Source organism: Gallinula chloropus (assembly GCF_964237585.1).
Source record: "Gallinula chloropus genome assembly, chromosome: 10".
Taxonomy (NCBI): domain Eukaryota; kingdom Metazoa; phylum Chordata; class Aves; order Gruiformes; family Rallidae; genus Gallinula; species Gallinula chloropus.
In genome coordinates, this window is record NC_140095.1 from 6714934 (window position 1) to 6740135 (window position 25202).

Genomic DNA, 25202 nt, shown 5'->3' on the forward strand with positions numbered 1-25202 from the left:
GAGACAGAAGTCTGAACAAATGGTGAGCCAAGCTTCCATTTCAAAGTTTCAAGGCTCAGAATTTCAGAAAACATTGCCAAAAAAACTTTGTTACTGCCCAGACTTTCCTTTTTGCATGATCAAAACAAGAGAATAAGTAAAATCTTACCATAATGAATGCAAATATTTTGATACACTTTTAATAACCCAAGTACTATTTTGTATAGCACTGCATTGGCCTTGACAGACAAATTGCTAGCTACCTGTTCACATGGTCTACCAAATCCCAAAGTAAAGAATTTTGGTAGTCTTTGGAAACTTTGCCTGTACTATGCTTTATCATCCTTTCTACTGTGCTAGTCACTGATTTGCTGAATGGCAATAACGTTCCAGGTTTACAACTCTGTTGAAGTGACACACTGCCCATCATGCAAGCAAAGAGACTTAAACATATTATTGCTATTCTGACATGACAGAATGACACCATTAATACCAGCCTTGGAAAGAACTGAATAATTTTCCATTATCATGGGAAAATGAAAGCAAGAAAATGATACATGTCAGACAAGTCATTATAAAAACCTGTCAGTCTACACAAAATAATTTCAGCTTCTTATCAGTTTATAAAGCTTAAATATCTAGTATGAAGAAGGGATAATACCACTAGAATAGTCACATTCAAGAAAGGCATCTATTGAAATTATTAATAATATTGAAGTATTTCACATTAGTTGTTTCTTCTTGGTCACCAGAGGTCAGCATATTACTGGTTAAAACTGAGGGTCGTTTCATGAAAACACCTTAACCTACAGTCCTGGTGAAAAATCTGAGCTTCCAATTCACACAGCAGCATTGACACATAGGAAACAGAGCAGGAAGTTTAAATGTTCTCCTATATAGCAAATTTGGGAGCGGTTGTGCTGCACAGAGGTATTGCAATCTCAGCACAAGATGCTTACAAATTGAATCTGAAGTAACTTTCAGTTAGCACCACCCATATGCAGCTATGAGGTGCATTAGTGTTTGGCAAAGTCTTGCCTATGGCATGGCTGCAGGTTTCAGGTTTTTGCCTTTCCCACAAGTGAACTCTATCTGCAACTTCTGGTCAACAAGTCCAGCTGTAAAGTTCACACTCTGTGAAGTAAGCCAGTACTTCATTGCTTTTCATCTGTGTAGGTCTTCATTAAATTACATTTGAGCAGCATTAGCTGTTTCACACCATCCTGCCTCACTGCCACAGTTCAGGGTATTCCAATCATTACACATAGAAAGCAAAAATGCTTTTGAGACCTATTTACTTTAATGTGGTTGTAAGATTGCAATGGTGCAAGTGTAAAAGCACTGAACTATGTGACTTCAAAAAATGTAAAAGATGGAGACAAATATTAAGAATGGTGTGGAGTTTTTTGCTAGGGTAATCTGAACAGAATAAATGGTTTGTCATTTACTACTTTAATAAAGCAAATGATCTGCAGTAATGCTGCTAATACCAATATTCGATAGATATTCAACCTGACTCTTCAAAATACTGCTCACATACTTACAAAAACCTTGGAAGCTCATAATTCTCACTGTTCTCAATAGATGGAACCTAACAGCAAGTAAAGTCACTCAGTCTTCTATTCCACAGAAAACCAGAGTTGGATGTCATTCACATACAGCTATTTCACTAAAATAAATTTGGTTCCTACACAGACAGCATGTCAGTTCTCATGCAAGGCAATTACAGTGTACAGCATCTGAGCTGTCAGAAATGGTGCCTCTGCAGTTTTCTTGAAAGCTGCTAAGCACTTAACTTTCAATATAGGAAACTCTATATTCATAAAGTTAATTAGAAACCTATCTCCCTCCAGACACCTATACAGTTTCACCAACCTGTTTAACTAGTCCCAGATGCTCAAATTTATTTAGAGGTTTCATTCCCAAAAGATCAAAATACTTCTGTGTTTATCTAGCCTTCTGGGGAGTTTGGCTTATATTTGGAGTCAACCAAAAGCTGTGTAACCACAGTTAATACCACACTGAGCCCAGCTAACATGCCCAGACCCTCAGCAGAACTGATTTGAATCCAGCTGTATACTAACCACAACTACATAGCTTCCATTAAACTCACCAGAGATTATAGGTGTCTGCTCAGTGAGCAAGCCCAAGGATTAATTGCCATCCATAGGATCAGCCAGAACACAAATCAGTTGAAAAATGGAAGCGCCTCTCTCCATTTACTATGTAACTCACACTTCCTATCTTCTGAATCATACTTACATACACACAGTTTAAAGCAGATCCTGTGAAAGACACAAAGTTGCCTCTGCCAGCTGAAGACCATGAAATGTAAGTGTATATAAAAACCTCCCTTCGTTTTATACAATTGCTTCATTTTGTAAAGCACTCAGCAACCTTTGAGTTAGGGACAGAGATGCAATCCTACAGAACTATGAAGCAAAGCTCTTAAAGTATTTGGGCAATTTTTACTACTGAAAATAGCATCAAGTACCTCAATGCTCAGTGTGAATACTGCTCAACATGACTACACCACATCAGAACTGAGGAACAAAGAAAGATAGGGGATAAGCTATTTTATTAGTCAGTTTAGTGGGAAAGCAGCAGATTGGATGGCAGCAGAATGCATACTGGTTTACTTGCCAATCTCAACAGCTATGGTCTTCAGTCGACAAATGAAAACTGAAAACATCTAAGAGAACCACTGCCAGAGGTTCAGAGGACACAGCATGATTCACACTGCTCTTCCCAGAGAGATCTAAGCAGCCAAAGACGTTTCTAACACAGATATATTTTTAAATTTTGCTTAATGAACACCTTATTTTGATAGACCACGTGCTATTTCTGTTAAACCATTGCCATTATCTATGGACTCTTCCAGATTTAGAGACATTTAAGAAACTTGGTAGCTTTCACAAAATTAGTCAGAAAACACCCTGACTGAAGTTTCTGCTGTCACTCAAACTTCGAAAGCCCTATAAAATAAAGTTCTAAGTGTTTTAAAAAACCCTTCAGGATGCTTGAGAGGGACAGTACTCCCAGTATTCAACACTGCACACTGCTGGGAAGCAAGAAAAAATAACACCACCTTCTTTCTAGCAACTGTCATAGCATTACATGTCTCTTCTGTAAATGCATCTTTTCTCTAAGCAAAGAACTCAACAGAAGAATTAAGCCTCCTCAAGAGATGTAAATAGGTAGTGTGGATGCTATGTGTTATGGAACACACCATCAATGGCTATGTTTCTCTTCCACATAGCCCAGATGCTCTTACCACTGCAAAACACACTAAGTCAATGGCAGCTTTGAGCAACAAGAAAATCACAGTTGTAATAAAGCTTGAGAGATTTGCCTTTTTGTAAGCATCAAGCCACAACTCGTACTGGTGGAGCTCTGCAGTACTGAATGTAAAGAACCTGAATGTCTAAGGACAGTGGCACTGAAGGAATAAGGGATCATGAAATGCTGTGAGTTTAGTTTTTAATTATTTCTGGTCTAAGAGATAACAGAAGACACTGCTGTCACCAATGCAGCAGTTATCCCCATTTCAAAAGTGGTTATGATACTGCCACAAGAACCTTATAAGAAAGATGCAGTTTTGTTATTATTGTGTGAGAATAAAATACTGTTTCTACTAGGGCAGGATAAGGCCCTCTGCTCCATGAAAACTGCCTGCAGCAATTACAGTGTCTGACCACTCTTTATTCCCCACTTTGCAGTAAATAGCTATGGGATGTACACCACAGTCAATGGCACCATAACAGCAGCTTATCCAAAGTTAATTTTGGGGTGCTACAGAGATGCACATTGGAAAAAAGCACTGCCAATTTAACTACATTTCTCTTTTACTCTGGTTTGGAGCTTAACTTCATGCTGTCTAGTCAAGCATCCTATTTCTTTTAGATATTTCCCTTCATATATGATGGTGGCATTCAGACTTCTAAAATCCTGGTGCACAATGGCTTAAGAGTTCAAACAATTTTTAGTTTAAGTAAGGTGCCCATAAAATGGAAAAAATACTCCAAATTACACAGTTACCTGAAAATAAACGCGAAATATCTGTTCTCTGGGACAAATTAGAACACCTGAAGAACACAAGGAAAAAAGGTCATCTTCCATAAACTGCTACTGGTTCTACAACATGGTCTCCAAGCATCTCTAAAAGTTTTGTGCATCTTGGTTCCAAGAAAGTATCACCATACCAAATACACCAAAACCATGCTATCGGTTTCTTTCAATTTATTCACTAAAGGTACTTTTCAGATCTCAACTACTAAAGAACCTGGCACGAAGGAAACTTCTTAGGTTATTGTAAGGTTCTACTCCTGTCAACAACTTCTTTCAATAGTACTGCCCATGGATACATTTCAGTACTAGACAGTCATCCAGAGAAGAGTGACTCCTCACATCTGTGCTCAGTGGAGAATACTCCAAGTGGAGTGTGAAATCCTTCATCGTTACAATTTCAACACCTCCCCTCAGTCCACACCTGCTCTTTGATATGACAAAATTTTTTCGTCAAGTTGGACAAAAATTATCATTCTTCCCTGCTCCAGGAGATTCATTTAGTTTGCCCCGCTATACGGTCACTGTGCTTGACATGATTTTACAGCACACTGGTTTTGCCAACTACACAGGTACTTTGTAAGATGAACTCTACTGAAAGCGCTAGTGACCCTCTAAAATGCTCATTTGTTTTCCCCTGAAGCCTTAACACTATTCACAGAAAAGTTTGGAAACCCAAATCACTTTCAAACCCTACTCATTTACAAACCCAGAGTTCTCCATGTGACCTCACTAAAGCAAAATTTCCATTAAAAAATCTTTATGTTAATATTGTACTAGTCACCTGTAGTCAGATCTTCCAGTAAAACACAGCACTGAACTGGTTTGTATACTGAGAGCAACATAACAGTAACAGGGTAGATCACTACCAGATTATTATCTGTGGCTAAAGAATACATAATACAGCATTTTTTGGGCCATCTCCAGCTCCATCAATTGCTATTTTTATTTTTGGGTTTCATCAGAAACTTGGAAATTCCTCTGGCCCCAGAAACTTTACACTGCTCAGGTGTCACTCTCCCTTCACAGGGTGATATTGCGGTTGTGCAAGTAAGCAGAGTGTAGCTGAAAACAGGTTTCCCAGGAGTATCGGGGACTGGAGTTCCTGCTCCTACATAGGAAGTGGCAGAGGAGGGCGTATATTTTTTCTGGATTTGACTGGAGCAATATGGAGTACACTGAGATCAGGCTGTACTTATAACTACGCTTGAGTCCTGAGGTACGAAATACTCAAGCCTTGTGTTCATGTCCAAAATCCCCAGGAAATAAGACAGCAGCAAACAAGAATATCAGGGTTGCTTGAGGGCAACTTGAGATCTTTCTTTTTTTTGCAGTCAAAACGCTAAATCACACAAATTCTACTAAGTGACTTAGTGACAGTGCTCTCAGTTAATACCTCCCAGAATAAAGCAGTTCTCAGCTTCATCACTGCTTCTCTTGAAGACACAATTACATGACATTCCACAACTTCATACCATTAGTGCAAAGATTATGAAGGTTGGAGCTTAAACCACAGGTGCCAGAAGAGTGGCACCAATGGTTTCTCTATCCCAGAAAAATGACAGAATTATATTTCTCCCATTTTGCTTCATCTGCTCAAAAGCCACAGGATCAACTGAGCCATTATTCATCTGAACCATAAAAACATACATATAGATAAAACTAATGGACAGTAAGGGAGGGAGAAAATCCATCACTAAAATATATGCCTGTCTACAGGCAAGGCCCTTGCTCTATGTGCAAAATAAAGTGAAAAAACACTGTTTCAGAAGTAACAGACAAACATATCAAGTAGTTTGCATTATTGACGTTATTTGGACATGTACACAGGACCTATAAGGGTTATTTAATTCTACTGCCTAGTTTGTTTTTAATTCTCTAGGTTCTGAGTGATTACTCCCAGATCTAGCATCATAATAAATTTGAGAGTGGACAATCAGAATCTGAACCATTGTTGCTACATGGGTGTTTGAAGTGAAAGGTAATGCAGACTAGCATATAACTGAAAAATGGAGCAGATCTTTACAAACCAACCTACAGCCTTTTAGAGCTCAGAGCTACTAGGAGCAGCAGCTACAACTGGGACTCACCAGCAGATGGCCGTGTTCAAGCAAGAACCGAGCAGCCCTTCTGCCAAAGGTATACGGAGCAGCAGGCAGCTCTTGCACATTACCCAAATTATTCTCTCTATGTGCAAGATAATTCGAAGCCAACGCAAAGAGAGTTGCAACAGCACCACTCCTCAGCAAAGATGTGCATTTTCACCAGCTCAAGGAGTTGGAAACTCCAGGGATTAGGTTCCACCTGAAGCCTTGAGCAGATCACGCCCATAGCATACAGCACAGAAGTTTGATCTCAGCTCTGCTATTGTCTAGAATGGTGGTACTCCTCTATCAGACTGTGGCTGTGTGTCTCTATCAGTTATGATACAGCAAGACCCTAAGAAACCAGAGCCAGGTCAATTTATATCCTGAAAAAAACACAACTTCTGATCCCTTAATACAAACATTTTAGACTGTTCTCAACCCCCACATTATCTCAAAGTAATTTCTTAACCCACTTGTCTTTTTCCATTGCATTTGAGTCAGTTTATTTTCCTCATTATTTACTGACAGTATCATATCTTGAAGAGTAAAAGACAGACAAAGTTTAATCTTAATATCCAGAAACACAGACACTTTACTTTGCAATAGTACCAGTACCCAAGATGAAGGTAAGGAATAAGAGCTCTAATATACACTGAAAGGATTTGGATTAGATATCAAACACTTACATTTGTCTTAAAATTCCTAATGATATGGTTTTAAGCATTTATAAAAAATACTATGCTCAGAAAATTAAGTGAAAGATTTTCTTATGAGTAATTTTGCCATCTTTTGATAGACATAATAGACTCAAAAATTGAGAGCTGAGCAGTACATCAGGAGCAATCCATTCACTACAAAGGTGGAAACTTCAAGATAAAATCCACAATAAACTGAAGAGCTTCAAAAAGCCCTGTAAACTTCCAGTTGAAAAACTACTAAAACCTCCTAGGATGGAAATGGGGCATAACTCTACAGAAATTAACTACTTCACTGCCTACCTTGCAGTGATATTTTTTGCAGATGCTTTCAACCACCAAAAAAAAAAACAAACCTGCAAATTGTTCTATCATCTTAATGTTATACAGAACCTCATTTCCCTCTCAAGAAAAAAATCCATGGTTTCTCTAAAGCTACGAAAAGCAAATGGTTGATTTTCCTTTAGATGGACAAAGTGAAGTCGGATAAGAACAATCTACAAAAAGTAAAAATAAGGAAGCTTGCCATTTTTGTTACCTTCCATCTCTGCTTGAGCTACACAATTTCTGAATTTCAGCATTCACAGTTAACTGGAACTTGTATGATATTATCAATATAAATCCCTTGAAGCATTTCTTGATTTTGTTCTCACACACTAACAGGTGACAATCTTTGATTTACAAAAGACGGTGAAGATCTCTTGGCTGAGGACTCCAATCTACAGACACCGCTTTTGATCACCTGCAAGGAACCACAGCATGCATGAAGTTCAGTGAAAACTAGGATCTCCCAATTCTATAAATCTGAGTGCCCTGATGTTTCAACACCCTCCCATTTCATCAGCGTTCTGGGCAGGCAAGAATACGTCTGGTTGCACCTAACAGGACTGTGTCTCAAATATACTAAGAAAAACCCAAAGCAAAAGTTCAGCTTTCAATAGCATAGCCCAGTTCCCTAGTAGTTGTTCCATTTGCTGCTGGCAGTTATATATGTTTAGTTTAGGATTTGTTCAAGTTAGTTTTTCAGCTTTTGTTGGGAAGTCCACCTACCCCTCTCAGTGTTTTTCCTCCTGTTGTTTTTGTTATTTTATTAACTGCCATGCATGAAAGTGGCAGACTGCAAGAAAACAAACAGACATGAAGATGAAGCACAGCCAAAATTCTGCAAGTCTGGCTAGTTTGTTGAAGGTGATGAAGGAAGAGAGTATTGCAAATGACTTCTGCAGAGAAGCATAGCCAGAGCTCAGCGCTGAAATGCAAGGATATTGTCCAGAGCCATCAGCAGCAGACTCCCTGGAGGATTACTTGATCAAATACTACTATTAAATGGGAGTTGCCAACACTGTAATCGTCATGGCAGTGCATGTGGCAGAGTTCCTAAATACTTCCTTGAAAATGGACTAATGTGCAATGGGTTTTGGTTGTGACTGAGGAAAATCAATATCAGAAAAAACATATGGGGGATATATATGGGCATAATCTGCCCACAGCACATATATCAGTCTCTCTTATATTTTACCCGATTGCTCAAACTCAGCATCTGCTGAGTTACAGTTTCTCATTCCTTTAAATATGAAAACTAGGCTTAGCACATCATAAATTGCCCTGCTAGTTACAGAGAACTTCTTCCTGTGATAACATTTTTAAGCTCCCATTAGCATCAACTAAACCAAAAAAGCTTCTACATCAATGCCATTTCTCACAGAAATAAAATATATGCATTTCTTTCAAGCATGAAGACATATAGTGCATCAGGCAAACACAAAGTTCACAGAATCACCAGATGAGTTTGGGTTGAAAACAACCTTAAAGCCCATCTAGTTCCACTCCCACCACTAGCCCCACCCAACCAAGCCTTGAACCCTGACAGGGATCCAGGGGCAGCCACAGCTTCTCTGGGTACCCTGTGCCAGGGCCTCACCACCCTCCCTGGCAAGAATTTCTTCCCAATACATAACCTAAATCTACCCTCTTAGTTTAAAGCAATTCCCCCTTGTCCTATGACTCCCTAACCTTGAAACCAGTCCCTCTCCAGTTTTCCTGGAGCCCCGTTAGAGACTGGAAGGCCACTATAAGGTCTTCCCAGAGCCTCCTCTTCCCCAGGCTGAACCACCCCAACCCTCTCCACCTGTCCTCAGAGGAGAGGTGCTCTAACCCTCTTAGTTCAGTTCCAGCTTGACATGTTGTACATTTAGGCTTCCACACAATAGGGGCATAACACAGATGCTATCTAGGTTGGGAGGAAGAAAGGGAAAGGAACATCTGTCAGCACAAGCACACATGATGAGAAGACGTATCCTGAAAGCTCAGCTGTCTGTCCCTACCACAAAGGGGTTTCAGGTGTGTGAATACACTTGTAGCAGTCAATAAAGCTGTTCTATTTGCAGTTAACATCAGACATTTACTGCATTATAATTGTGTACATAAGTTGATTCTTCAGCAGTGAAGACAGATGATTACATACTTCGTAATGCAAAGTATCCACTGGAGTCAATGGCACATTTGAGGACACAAGGAAGACGTTTAGGAGCTTACTCAATGCATGCAGTAAGTCATATGAACATCTTCATTTTCTCAGAGCAATTAAGTCAACTCAAGTTTGTCAACATGAACTGCAAAATTCAGCTACCCTAAACACCAGTGAAGACTGATAACTAAGTGCTCGGCCATCAGAGCATTGTGGCCAATTAGATCCCCATGTCTACTTTTGGAGTTAATACAGATTCTTTTCATCAAGGGTATTCCAAGAGCTATCACAGGACTTTCAGACTTCTGGGAATAAGGCTTTGTTACTTTTCAATATCAAACTGCCGTAAGTGAATCTCCTATATAGCTATCAAGTAGCTACAATGATCCATAGGGTCATGTAGACATGGGGGGAGGCAGAGGGTGTAAATGATTTTCGTACTCCTTTAAGATGAGGGGAGCAGTGTCAGAGAACATTAAAATCATTAAGTACAATAGATTCACTAACTCCTAGGTATTTTTCTGCCCATTTGACTTCTCTCTACCATGCTTACTCAGCCTACACTCAAATTCCATTAGTTCAATGTCATTGCTGTTGAAGAGTTTTACTATGGCATAAACATGACTCTTTCATTTAACTCCTGTAGTTCATTGAAAGTAAGAACAAAGTACACACTCCACATAGCTCAGGTAAGTAACATGGGAGGTTAATGGGAATGAAGAATGATCATAGGATCATAGAATGGCATGGGTTGAAAGGGACCCTAAGGATCATAGAGCTCCAACCCCCCTGCCACAGGCAGGGCAACCAACCTCTAAACCTGGATCTACACAAGGTTGCCCAGGGTCCCATCCAACCTGGTCCTGAACACTTCCAGGGACGGGGCACTACCACCTCTCTGGGCAGCCTGTTCCAGCCCCTCACCACTCACTCTGTAAAAAACTTTGTCCTAACATCTAATCTAAACCTTCCTTCCTTTAGCTTTAATCCATTCCCCCTTGTCCTGCCACTGTCTTACCCTTGAAAAAAGTTGATTCCCCTTCTGTTTCTCTGCTCTCTTCAGGCACTAGAAGGCTGCAATGAGGTCTCCCCGCAGCCTTCTCTCCTCCAGGCTGAACAAGCCCAGCTCCCCCAGCCTCTCTTGGTAGGGCAGGTGCTCCAGCCCTCTGATCATCTTTGTGGCTTCTCTAAACCCTCTCCAACAGTTCCACGTCTTTCTTGTATTGGGGCCCCAGCTCTGGACACAGTACTCCAGATGGGGCCTCACAAGGGCAGAGAAGAGAGGGACAATCACCTCCCTGCCCCTGCTGGCCACCCCTCTGCTGATGGAGCCCAGGATACCAATGATCCTCTGTTACAACATACCCTAATTCAAACTAAATTATGAGCTACACATTTTTTCAAGTGTTTACATACGTTTTTATCGACTTGGACCTTTCACGTGAATGAAAGCATCCTCCCTCTCCAAAAAGACCATGAGGTCAGAAAGAATGAGTAGAAAATCAGTTTCTGGCAATGCAATGTATTTTCTATTCAATTCTGAAAGCTATACATAACCTCTGAAGTCTATGTATTGAAGCCAAAGAAAATAACCATTACTATAATTTTATTTATCTGAAAAAACACAGTTTCTTAGCATGGAAAGGGATGAGTGCTGGTAACAATGCTACAAAACCATCCTAAACTCTCCCTAGAAGACACAACAATTTTTCTGTATTACCCTGTAGTTCCTTGGTTTTTAACCAGCTCATATTTCTATCCACAGCATGTATTTTAGTGCAACTGATGTTTGGAGCAAAAAAATCTTGCACAGAGTTTCAATAAACACAAATTAATCTTTGTACTGGTGTATCAAAACGGTGTAGGACACAAAGAGATTTTTTGCTCGGCCAGTATCTAGTACAGCAGTTTTACAACAAGATCCAAGCTGTAGCTTACTGTGTACCCAAACACCATACAAACAAGAGTTGTTTGCTCTGAAGCCAATGACTGTTTCTAACACTTCCACATGTTAATTCTTTTAATTTCCTTACTAGCAGTGTTGTAGTCAGTGGATCAATACAAGAGAACACTTTGGTACATGCAAAATTAACTTAAGTGATGGCTGTTGTATAGTTGACAGGGACTCAGCCTCATAAAAACAACTGCAACTAATTCTTTAAAAAATCCACATTATTTGTCCGGTTCTCTGACATCATCAGGGCTGTTTCACTTCCTATCTTACATTTACAGCTAAAGAAGAGCTAATAAAATTAATATACAACTCATTTATTAGATGTAATATTTTTACCAACTGTAATATGCACATCCCTCAACTGCAGGACAGAAGACATGAAGATAGCTTCCTGTGTTTTAAGCCTAATGTGTCTGTCTTGTACTTATAGATTGGTGTAAATAAGTGACACAAGTAGCAGCAAAGGGCATTAGAATACTTCATCACTCCTATCAAAAGCTTTCACTGCTCCTTTTCCACACAATGTGGGGTTCACCCTCTGTCTTCTACCACTAAACTTATTTCCTCTTCTTTCCCCCTTTTTTTTGAGAAGGGAAATGAGATTTCTCACAAAATACATTTTAACACTGAGTCATACACAGGCTTACTCGTATTCAGTACCCATAAATGCTAAATAAAGGCTAGAATTGTCTGGCTTTTAAAAAAATAAATCTCACAGTAATATCAGTTAACAGCCAATTCTCAAGTAAAAAGCAACAGTGGAGCCAGTATGATGATTCAGATATCCAGTAGATATCTAACTGCTTGCTATCTGTGTGACATCATCTGTCTAGATTTTTATTATGCATTATACTTCTGGAAAAGCATGCACTTCAGTCTTCCAAAAAGTCATTCTTGAGTACTGTAAATCAAACTATCAAACCTAGAGCACAAGTTTCATAGCTCTTTCTTTCCACAGCTGAAAGTTACCTTTGTATGTGCACAAGTACAGTGAAGCATCAAGAACTTCCAACACAACAGCTTTCAAAATAAAAGGAAGATTAACCTGCATTTAATTTCATGACTGCAGTAATACAAACATATTCTTCCGTATCCAAAACCTCATATGTCCCTCTACCATTACCTCTACATTTTTGATTTAATCAGAAATCAGAACATCTTCAGAGTCAAAAGTACATCAATACCCATCATGTTGGATATTTCATTAAGGGGAGTATCTGTTCAACGACAGCCTGTAAGTCCGCCTGGTCAGCTGTTGACAGTTTTTAGGTCAATAGCTACTTGAACAGCTATAAAAGCCCCATTAGCATCATGAGACCCATATAGATAAAAAAAAATTAAAGCAAATTCTCCAACAGTTGCAGTATTTCTTTCTCTATCATCATCAGATAAATTTTGAATTGTTATTCTGCTAATAGATTCTCATCATTACTGTAAATGACCACTTTCTGTGAGAGCACAGGCCAGCTTGTTTCATCTTGCAAGAGAATTGACTAAGCTTGCTCCTACTCAATTACAGTCAGTTACAGGAGTGGTAATTCAAATAAATTTGTTTGGTTTTCATTAGTTTTTACAGATGAGTTAATTAAATTACCTATTATCAGAATGAACAAGACTCCTAAGGCTAAGATTTTCTATGAGTCATCTCACTTTCAACACAGTGAGCCAAAAACTGTGGAGCCTAAACATAGTTCTAGCTAGGAAGATAATGGAGTCTAGCAACTTTGATGCAATCCTTTTTCTTTGTAATTATAGCACACTATTGTATTTCCTTCAACGCAGCAGAAATCAAAAGGGGCAATCTCTGTTTATAGTTCCAAACTAGTTCTGATAAGACCTTGAACCAGAAAGATTTTACTTGAGTTTTGGCAATCAATTGGTGGGAGTGAAGAGATGGAAGGTCACACTGGAAAGCTTTGCTGCAGGTACATTTACGTGTTGCCCGATGCATCCTTGGGGCCCTGTTTTGCAGTAGTTCTTCCTGTCGATCTCAGATCTTTTGTTGATACAGTACCTCCCAGGAGACAAGCTTCCCTCCTCCCTCAAATTACTTGAGGGCTCCCCTCTTGGTGTTAAAGTCTAATTGAAATGTTTGAACACAGTTTTCTCCAGGGAACGAGGCACACTAAAAGCTTTTGCTGGTTATATATGAATGTGCCTAAGACCACAGAGCACCAGCTTCTCTCTTATGCAGGATAAGAACAGCTCAATTAAAGTTTTTTTGGTACATGCACAGGACATTCATACAGATAGAGTTTCTGTTCGTTTATATGTAATATGTAGCACAGACACTATGGAAAGCAAGACAAGAATTTCACCAGTAATTCCCAGGTAAGAGAGTACCTAAGCCAGAAGTTGCTTTCAAAGATAAATAACCTGAGGATCTAAATCCATGCAACTAAATTAGCCAAACAGCCTGTTTCATTTCCTAAACATGTAATTACCCTAGAAGCAATACAGGTGAGAATGTCTTAGACATTCCTTTCAAGAGCATCAATGAGCAGTGGCTTAAATCCTTATTAACAGAGATGTAGGACAAAAGGCAAAGCTCTCCCACTCCTCTTCCAACCACCACTGGCTCCAGGGAACAATGTCAATTCTATAAATTCCTGAAACCAGAGATGAAATCCCTACTAGGTGTCTGCAACCAGTTGGTAAAAACTGATCTGCAAGAGAAAAGAGCCAAGATGATGGTCATGTACACACTACTTTCCATACTTGTCCTCCCAAAGAGGCTAGCAAACAGCAGCCACACCAGTTGGAATACAGGTTAAACTATTCAAAGAGTTTGGGAAACATAACTGAAATCTTTCCATGAGGTTTATCCTGGAACTCAAGTGAGCTAAATCCAGGTCAGTCATGTTAGATCATTACACAGGCAGTGTATAGACAGTAGCCAGGATTCTGAATTTTTTTCTTTTGGTCTTAACATCTGCAATTAACACTGTCTTCTTAAGTCCAATTTGTACAACAATTTGGTGTTCAAACTTAGAAAAGTCAGTGTCACTTGAAATATATATTCTATAGGACACATGATAATTTGCAGGATATTCATGGGGCTAATTAAGGTTTTCTATATCCCTTGGGCATCAAGCAACACCACTGCATCTTTCTGCAGAGGAAGATCTTGAAATCGTTTATCTTCCCTTTCCTTCAAAATAGTCTTTCATTTGTTTTCACTGGGAGTAACACAGAAGATAAGAGTTCTGATCCCCACTGAAATGAGAACTGAAGAAAGCAGCAGAGAAAAATGCTGACCACATCCCAGAGCAATATCATCACTGCATGACCAAGCCTTCTAAATGTCTAGATTAGATAAGACATAGCACACTGCTCCATAACAATCCAGCAGTTGCCAAGTCACATGAAATTGTATTGCACCTCCCCCCTCGCCAGGGTCATCGCTATCCCTGTTTCATTCATTAAGCACAAGATGAACTTCAATGCTCAAATTACAAAGTTATTCTGATCTGACACCATCGTTTTTCATAAATTTGAAAAGTTTATTTTCATCTGCCTTCCTCCTGGATCTTCAGACTAAACTAGGTTGACAGTTAAGTTTTAACCCAAACCAAAGGCCAGTAGTTTTCCCTGAAGATCTAATTCTCATTCTTCCAATCCCAGCAACTCCAGGAAAGACACAGTTGAAAGTTCAAGGAAGGTAAACACATGTATTATTTATTGCTTTAAAAACACAAGTGTATTTGACAAGATTTCAGTACAAATCATTTACTGGAATATCAGGATTAACCAACAATACTATCACACACATTTTATGACCATATTCACTAGCCAGATTTGTTAATCCTTATCAAAGATGAAGTTGCTAGAGGTCTCAAAAAAGTCTATTTCTTAATGCTATACAGGAGAGAATCCTCTCAGAACCCAGAAAGAAGACAGCTACTGTAGGATAAATTTCATCTCGCAATTGTATCCCTAAAGGAATTTTCTCATTTTTCAAAGATAATGAATACAGTAAGAAAAGAAACCTGATGATTCTGTAGACTATGCCTTACAGTTACTGGTATAATCCATATATCTGTAGTACTGAAATTATGGGTCATTTCTGTGTTTTCCAGAGTTTATGTTAATGAATAGGTAAATAAGCATTTCAAGGACTAGAACTGGTATTTTAACTTACAACTCAAAGCACAGACTAGGAGTTCACCTGGTCAACTTCCCTGACACCTCACAGTTAACATTATAACCTGAGAAGAGCACCAGTAAGAAATTATAGCACAACACAGAGCATGTGCCAGAACTAAATTGTGAAGCATGAAGTAGACAAGCCTATTCAGCTTGTGAATATGCCTATGGTTCAGCCTGGCTTGCTTGCTGCCGATTCCTAGGTGATCAACCAAATGCTGTCCTCCCACCCCAAGATTTCTGCAGGTATATGAATTGTTCTGGTGACCAAGAGCCTGGAGTGACCTAAGACATTATCTTTTTCCAGAAAAAATTTCTCTTTACATGACCAGACACTCCTACAACATACACTAAAAATCAGTCCCCTGTAACAGCTCACAAAGTCTGACTTGCAAGCACATTCATGTGATATGAAGTATCCAGCAAAAACATATGTCCTCCAAATATTCCACAGCACAAAAAGCTTCTTGCTTGGCTGGTCAAGACAAGATTATCATCACAGGCCAAATGGGATCTGTGAAGCTGCTGTTGCAATGTGAAATCGTCTTAAGACCCTTCAAGATAGCAAACTTGGAAGGAGAAACAATCACCTCATCACTTGAGTTTCATATCTTCTGTTTTATTTTAAGGCTTGTAGTGAGGGCTTTCATGTACCCGGGGAACTTCGTGTTTGTTTAAGTTTCCAGTCTTAATGTTTACTTAATAGAAACTATTTGTAAACTTCTAGTGTTGCCATGTCCAATCTCTATTTGTATTTGTTTCTCCAGCATTTTTTCTCCCTCCTATGTTTATTTCTGCATTGACACATCAAGGGAGGGCCTACTTTTGGCACACACTCTTGCCAAAACAGATTGTTTTATGCATGATTTCCTTTCATCAGAGCTTCAACATATTAACAACTTACTATATTGCATATAAGAGTAGATCAGCGTTAAAAAAAGGACGGGGGGAACATGGGATACATGTCAAGACAAGAAAGATTAAAGGAAAAACATTTCTCTGAATTAATGCCCACAGTGCAGTTGAAATGCTATGCCCGAAGTTCTGTTTTGTCCTTAGACAAGTTCAACTCTTGATTAAATCATGTTTACAAATTTGTGATCAATACTCCTCTTCTGGAAATAATCAACAAGTCTTAAGTAGACATTTTTGGCAGGAGAAGGGGGGGCAGGTGGTTAAAAACTATAGTAGAACTAAAGCAATTAGCTATTAACTCTCTCCAATTTGCTTATGAACTGGAAAGTAAAGCATGGAAGTTTGAGTGAACATACTTTGATATATTAGATCCAAGTCAAAACCTTCCACACAGAACTCAGTTAAATTTACACAATAGATTCTGTAATTATTTTACAGAGAGAGATTTACATATTTTAACTACAATTAACAACAAAAATGAGCTTAGCACTCAACATTCAAAGGTGAGATCTAATATAATGTATTAAAATGACCTATTAGGTATTCTCTATTCAGTATAACAACAGATGAAAAGAGGTTGTCGTTCCCTTACAAGGTTCAGCACTTCTAAAGAGCTGCAGGTATGTACTGCACAGCCTGAAACAGGAGAGCTGGGGGAAAAATTTTATAAGGATTTTTGCTGAACAAACTCTTTGATAAGTTCTGGTGATGCTGGCAAAACTTTGCAGACTTAAATGCAGCTACAACACACACAAATATTTTTTAACTTAGTCACATATCTGTACTTGCACCCCACACAAATCTACTCTGAAGCACAGAATACAAACCAAAAAGGCTTGCTACGAACAAGGGTAATTAGAAGATACTGATTTCATGCTGCTGTTTGAAGTTATTGCAGTGTGGTATACACAGTGTTTTTGACACTGTTGGGTATACCCAGTTTGGAACAGAAATTTAAGAACTCATGATACATTATGAATGCAGCTCTAGAGTGAAGAATCTGTGCTATTCTCTTACATGATCTTGTTATTTCTATCCTCTTTCTCCACCAGCCCTACCATCTTCAGGCTACCTCTCCAGTCTCTACACCGCTCCTTTCAATCTCTGCTTTACATCACTGTCCTGCCCTTAAGGATGGTCAAGGTTTCATTCTCCTAAAATGTAACTAATACCTACCAAGTCTGATAAAAGGAACATTCCACAGACACACAAAGGCAAATGGCTTTGGACCCCCCACTAACAGTAAAGAAAACTTGAAGGAAGGGAAATTCAGGAGTTGGAAGACCTAATTTATTTTTCATAAGATGGATAAGATCTTAAAAATTCATAAGCATTGGAACACTTCTGTATTACATGCTTGAGACCCCAGTCACATGCCCTATGATGAAAGAGTCTGTGAAAGAAAACAAAACAACAAAGAAGAGAAAACCCACCCAGGCCCCTAAAGGTTCAAGAGCCATCTGCAAGTTGGTGCATCTCTGGCACAGAAAAAAAGGTTTTGGTCTTACCTGATTTTGATTAAGCAAGATAAAGCTTCAAAAGCTTTTTCTGCTATCTATCAGACCTTGCCTTAAAACAGAAGTTCAACCGCACAGACCCAGTTTTCTCTAGATTGGGTTTTGCCTACTACACAAGAGTTGTTCTAGTTCTATGGGAGTTTCTCTCACAAAAATGTCATTAGGAACCAAGGATACACTCCAAAACAATGTGAAGTACAGCATGCAAGAAATTTTAAAATATCCTTTCAACAGTTACAGGTGTCCTAACTTTTTGATTTTGGGAATTGAAAGCATGTCAGGTATAACAACAGCACAGCCTCCAAATTGCTAGATACTACACCATTTTCCCTGGATTTCACTTCAATGAAGAGCCCCAGTTGTGAAAATCACCTTTGAAGCACATAATGCAGGGCAAGCATAGGGATATTTGCTGATGCAACACTACAAACTACATAAGCAGCATGAAAACTAGGTTTTCCTTTGAAATACAGCTACATTTGTGATATCTCATACAAATATACCAAATGAACAGTGATAACACAGGTGTTAGTGACATTTTCACACTTTCCTACTCTAATCTTTTTGCCTTCATCACATATGCCTGTAAGTGAACCAGCTACAGAAACAACTGACATGGACATTTTTATTCAGTTCAGGATGTGGTAGACTCCTTGATCAGTTATTACACCTTAATTTCGCAATGCAGCTTTTCAGTCACTTAGCAGAACACTATTGAGTATTGCTTTTAGAACCTGGAAGAGGTAATTTTTTGCCAGAGGATAGTATTATGACTTCATTGCTGGAAGAAAAGCTTTCATTGTTTAAGTTACTGGCAGGCTTTCATAGAAGAAATGGCAGAAGATAAGCTTTCAGCAGAATTTTCTTTACAGGCAGATAGCCATATCTTTACCTGTCTCAGAAACTGCAGTTCATCTATGATTCACTGTTCAGCTTTTATGGTTGGCTGGCTTGAAGAAACTCACCCCATTAAGGACTCAAATCATTAAGAGCTCTGAAGTGAAGAGACATCAACCTTCTAAGATCTATGCCAGATCAATATCAGACTCAGTAAAAATACTGGAAATAGTGCGATGAGCTGACAAGAGTGGATATATCTGGTCCTCTTGGGTAAAAGTCACGGTGGTTGTATCCTTGGACAGCATGTTTCATGATTCTAGAATGAAGATTCACATGAACTTGAGTATCTACACGACACAGGAAGAACAAAGCAGAAATAAGAACTTAAGGCATCATTGTGCACTACTTCACTACTCTTTGCAGCAGTAATAGGTCCAACCTCCATAATGATCTTCTGATTTTACAAGTGTAGGAAAGTAAGCTTCTCCTGAACCACCACAGATACCACTACTGAAAGCAGTCAGTGGAACAACTTGGAGAGATTCAGAACGTGCTTTGCGTCAGCTGCTAGAAAGGATCAAGATTGGTTTTGAACTCTCCAAAGCTTTGTTTTAATCTGGCAAGAGAAAAAAAAAAAACCAACAACCAAACAGCACTTGAAATGTTTCTTCTAGCAATAAAAGGAAGTGTCTGAGACTAGATACCCACTAGCCAAGGTCTAACATAAATATCCTGGCAAACCATTCACCATTATATCAGTTCAGCATTGTTCTCCTGTTCAAGTTACTGCCAGAGTGAAATAAGATGTCAGTACCAGTACAGATGCCAAGAATTTGTACATACTAACATTTTTGGTAGCATAAAGGTATAAGCAACACATGCCTGTTATGCTTTTACTATTAATTTTTTTTGCTGCAGTGGCTGTTAAGAAATTAATAGAAATCTCTCATGCAGCAGCAGTTAATACTGCAGACCCAAGAACACATTTACATCAGTACACAAATGCCTAGGAACTCGAAATACCAAGAAGTTAATTTCAACTCTATTACATATTGTCACTGATTCTCACAGAAGAGTTTTTAGGCTAGTCTTCAGCCCTGGTAATTAGCTAGGCATAGTGTTAGCAAGCTTTGGTGCTACTTCTTAACCCTTTATTGAAATTGAAAGGCTATTCTTCACATGCTGCACCAGAAGTAACTCACAAAACTGGACTTCTGCAACCTTAAATTTGTATTGATGTGATACATTGTCTATGATGAAGTTGTTCAGGTGTGGAACTATTACATTTGATTTACCTGCCAGAAAAAAATAACCTTCTCAACATTTCCTTGTCACTTCCTTAAAACCCTCCCAACACACAAGGGTGAAGTCTTACTACAACAAAAAATGTGGCAGAGCCTGTCACACAAACAGTATGACCTGAAGCCAGGGTCCAACCAGGGAGCCTACAAAAGCAAAGGGGGACAGGGACAGAAATGGGGCTAGAGATGAGCCTACAATATATGGCCAGGGGCTCCATGCAGGCCATAAGCAACCTAATAGGGCTGAGGTCCTGCAGGAGGCAGTGCCAGAGACAGGCACTCCTACGATAAAGCTTATGCAGGAATTGAAGGCCCCAGGCTGAGCTTAGATGAGGCTCATAAGCAGGGTTATATGCAGGTCCCAAATGAGGCTGGTCAGGAACATTAAAGCCTATTGGTACCCTGAGGACCCTGATTTTCTTGATTAATTCTTGGTGAACCAAGTTGAACTGTTATTGAAATACTACAGCCTGATTGTTTTACTGAAACTGTGAAGAGATTTGTTCATCTACCAATAACAGCCAGACTTCCAGGAATACATCAGATTTAGGATTTACTAAGATTCTAACTGCATTATCATCACAAAAACACTACTCCAAAACAAATTTCAACCTAAATTTGACAGTCAGAAGGGCTAGTTTTCAACTGTACAGACTATCAACCCTCAGTGACTCCCCACCTTGAAACGTGAGAAAGTTGATGTAAAATACACAATTGAGTGAACTCATTTCCCTAATTGCAGTGAGTTAACTGGTTTAATAAACAGCATATCCAAATGGAAAATACCAGAGCAAAACCAAACATGATTAAAAAGCCTTTCTCCTTCCTGTTTGTAACTGTCAGACACCTCTGTACAGCAATCTGCAAAGAAAACTGCTTGAGTCCCCGGCCTGCCTCATGCATGTGAGTTACCTATGCTGTGAGCCTGCCCTTCGCATTCTTCCATTCTTATCCTTTTCCCCCACCACATGCTCATGTCCCTTCCTTCTACCACCCAGCCTCTGGGTCTACCTAGAAGCAGCTGCTTTCCTGTCTTGGGTTTCAGCCCTCAAGTTCTTTTGACCAGTGCTTATCAGCTCCTGAAAGAAACTGAGTGCATTCTGTACATTTTCAGTTGACTTCTGTTGCCTAGAGCAGCTTGACAACTGCAAAAAGTCACTCAATTTTGATGTCAGTGTGCACAAGATTGCTGGGCAGGGGTATACAAGCACAACTGGCACAGCATTCACCACTTTACATATTTAGTGCATTTTTTGGCTTTTAAGAAGGCCTTCCTTTGCATCTCTTTAGAAGAAACACATTAAGCAGCTCCAGTATATACAGACAAATTCAATACAAGTTCCTTATTTCCTCTTACTTTGCTTACTTAACACATTACATCAGGGAACCTTCCTAACGATCAGCATCTGCAATACGGATTCAATATAGACCTAGCCAGTTTTGTTGCTTCAAGCAGCATCACCCCAGAAGGCTCACCACATGCCTTGAAATCTAAAACCAGGCTAGTTAACCAAGACATAAAAGCCTCATAATAGATTTTGTGCCCGATAATCTCTATAAACATGCTGCAGCAATGATGTCACTGCTACAGCTGTCCAGAGCAAAAATACTAGTTCCCAGATGACACCGTAAAATTAAGATAACTCTTCAATCCTAACAATAAAGACTCCCAAATGTACAACAGTGTAAACTACATTTGATACAGGTTCTACATCTTTGGTTGCCAGCTCTCAAGTACCCACTGCTTTGTGTAGTTAAGTGTGGCATCACATAACCTCGGGCATCTGGATCACTACTGTCCCATGTTCAGCGTTATTGCTAACAAACTCTTCCAGAAGAGCATTAAGAACAGTGCATATCCTGTGTAGATCAGGCTCCCCATTCCACTACAACTGAAGATAAGATGTATGAGAGTTTATGAGCAGGTATATACCTCTTGCTGCAAGGTCTCACTGTAAAAGGCAACACTGCAGTTACCTGATGACAGTAAAAAGCAGCGTAGAGTGGTTATCATTCCATCACCAGCATTGCAACTCCATAGTTCATAGCCCACAGGAGAGTCATTGAAGTAAAAGGAATCATTATATTTCCTTTTGAGACTATTCCCAGACACAGAGGTTAGGAAGCTGTACCGAAGGCTAAAAGAGGTTATTTATTGGTCCATACCACAAATGTCTGTTTCTATTAAGGTTAACGTTACCACAACTCTTTCTCTCCAGCTTTATCACAGATGTTCTTATTACTTCACTAAATAACTGCAATTCTAACAGTTTCCTTTTTCATTGCAAAATACAGCTATTGAAGTGATATGAAAAAGAAACAGAGGATTTAAAAAGTATCTTAACTGTCCATTACAGAACACTAAAACACTGCATGAGGTTCTACATGCATATGAATCGTTATGGAATACTTAACCCATAGTACACACTGTATCCATTTGGCCATCTGTCCAAGTGTCCAGATTTGAGTAATAGATATTTGTGCAAGTATTTGCATTTACTGACTGTTTTTTTGTGGTCAGTTTGGTGAGCTGATATAATCAAACCAGGTCAAATTCTCAACATAGAAAACTTAAATTACTCCCTTCTGGCAACAGCTGTGTCAAAAGTTCCCCTGCATTAGTTAGCAACAACTACAGCAGAACTGTAAAAGCCATGATTATTTCCCAAGATTCTTTTTCAGCTTGCAAGAAGAGTTACCACAACCTTTTCAGTCTAATAATGGCACACTGCATGTGCATCAATGCTGGTAGAGACACACAAAATGCATAAACCCTGCTATGGTTTAGACAGGACAAAGAGCAAATTGCCAAATGCTGCCAAGACTCCATAGTTTCCATCCATCTACACTAACACACACTCACTCAGCCAGCAGTTTTTACTGTTAGAGACATTGAGACTTACATTTAGGTTGACAGTTTGAGATTGAGGGAAACATCAAGTCTTTTCTTCATGTGCGCTTAAGTGGCAACTGCATCTCCTCTACTGTTGTATATCTTAGTTACAGTAGTCTCCTGGTTCACTGGGGAAAAGTAATTAAGTGTTGCATAAATGTGGCATTCTACAACATGAATTTATCCCAGGAGAGGTCAATATTCCTCTTAAAGTTGAGAGGTAAACTCATGTGGCTAACAGGAATCTTAGGGTCTACACATTTGTAGTAAAAGTAGACTTAATCCACCCACTTAATTTTAAAGAATCAAGCCTTATAGGACAAAAGAAATAGAAGTTAATCAGTAAAAGTGCATTCACATACCCATTAAAGTTAACTCAAATGCTGCAGGACTCAACTTTTGCTCTTTTGCTCCCATCACACAAACTAATTTCCATCTGAGGGTATATCCCAAGTCTTGAGCAAAGTTATCTCAGGAAGCAGAGCATAAATGACTTCTAGCCAAAGGAGTTACTGTATAGCACTTCTATAACCACTTTTACCTCCACAGAAATCGCTATATAAGTTGTTTAAGCGGTTTACTGACTCCAAACAGCACCCAGCTTCTGTCCCAACTGAGAGTACTTCCACTTGTTAGTGAAATAGAAGGAGAAAATGTAAGGGATGTTACACAAACCACATTGTGACAACACGTTCTCACCAAACCCAAAGAAAGTTAACATCACATTTCAACTTCTAAAAGAGTATGTCAAAATGTTCTTCAGGACAAACCTGTGTTGGAGATCCATCATTTCTCTATAGAACAGTAAAAATTCTACTTTCCACTGGAAACAAGTCATAATCCTTATTCTCTAGGAAATACCTATGAATCAGTGAAATTATCTCATCTACCACTATTTGACAATAGCTATGAGGCACGTTACTAAAGGCAACGTTTTCCAGATGAAACACTCCTCTAATTAGGCATAAAGAGAATTTTTTCTTCCATTTTCAGAAAAGACTGCTGTGAGGCAAGACAATAGAAATGGCACCATCTGCTAATAATCCAATTATAGAATTTCAAAGCAACAGCTAAAAAACCTAGCTGTTAGTGATTTATTTTTCTAAACATACTTTTCAATTTCACCACATGGAGGCCCACATGCTTTCTAATTACATTCTGCTTGGAAACTACAACAACTCATGGGATCAAGGAGAAATCACATCATGGGGTAATGCAAAACACAAGCTTTTCCCAGTTATATTGCTGTCTCCAATTGTGTTAGAATACATCTATGGCTTTACCAATTTTTCTCATATTCCCCCATGATATATGGTAGTCAATCGTGTTTCAGACATCACTTCTAGCACATTATTCTGCTGAATTATCTAGGATACAGTATCTTTTCCTACTTCCAAAATTATCATCAGATGCACAATGACAATACTAACTTTCCCACTGCAACTAAATGCTCTGAAGGGTTGTACTTAGGAAGCAATCCCTGCTTATCATTCAAGATAACTTGAACAGAGATGGGAATTTGGCTAACATTGTTTAGGTAGGCAATGTGTTTGTCACTGACAAACATCTCACTGGCTCCTGGCCTCTTGAAGATAGCCAAGTTCAAGGTAAGCAAAATCTCCACTAACCTTCAAATGTGTCTTCAGAAGACCCTGACAACTTTGGGGGAAAACCCCTTGCCTTAAAGGAAATGTAAATGAAATGCTTGGTTTGAGGCCTCACAACAAGTCTATGAAGCACATATGGAATTAAATATGGAATTTAATACATATCCTGAAGGATTCAGTTATGCTTCCTCTAACACCACCACAACTCATTGTTAAATCACTAGACATAGCTAATGAATTAATATGGCCACAGATGACACAGAACATGAACTGTACATTGAAGAGTGCCTAATGATTAGAACAAGCTATCTTAAGAGATTTTCTAAACCTAGCTAAACTTTGTACTTCTCATTCTGCTTCAGGTCATCCTGTGTATATTGGCACACCTTTCTCTGCATGCTTCAAGAACCATTAGAGACCCATCCAGGTTCGTACCAACTTCAGCTAAAGGCTTAATGTGGACATCTTTAGTTTCCTGAAATCAAATGACCATTTTCTGCCCTTCACTATGATTTATTGGTCAAGGAAGACATACTGATAGCAGGTGAAAGGGCCCATCAGCTCAGTTTGAGACCTTCCCCCAATCATTTGATTACTTTATCACTTCTTATTTTATTAAATGGATCAGGTAATATACAATGTGCTTATTTGTATTCCTTGTGCATCCTAATTCATTAGCATAAACCTCATCTACACATAATGGAAAGATAAACAGCCTTTTCTTCCTGTTCTTAGT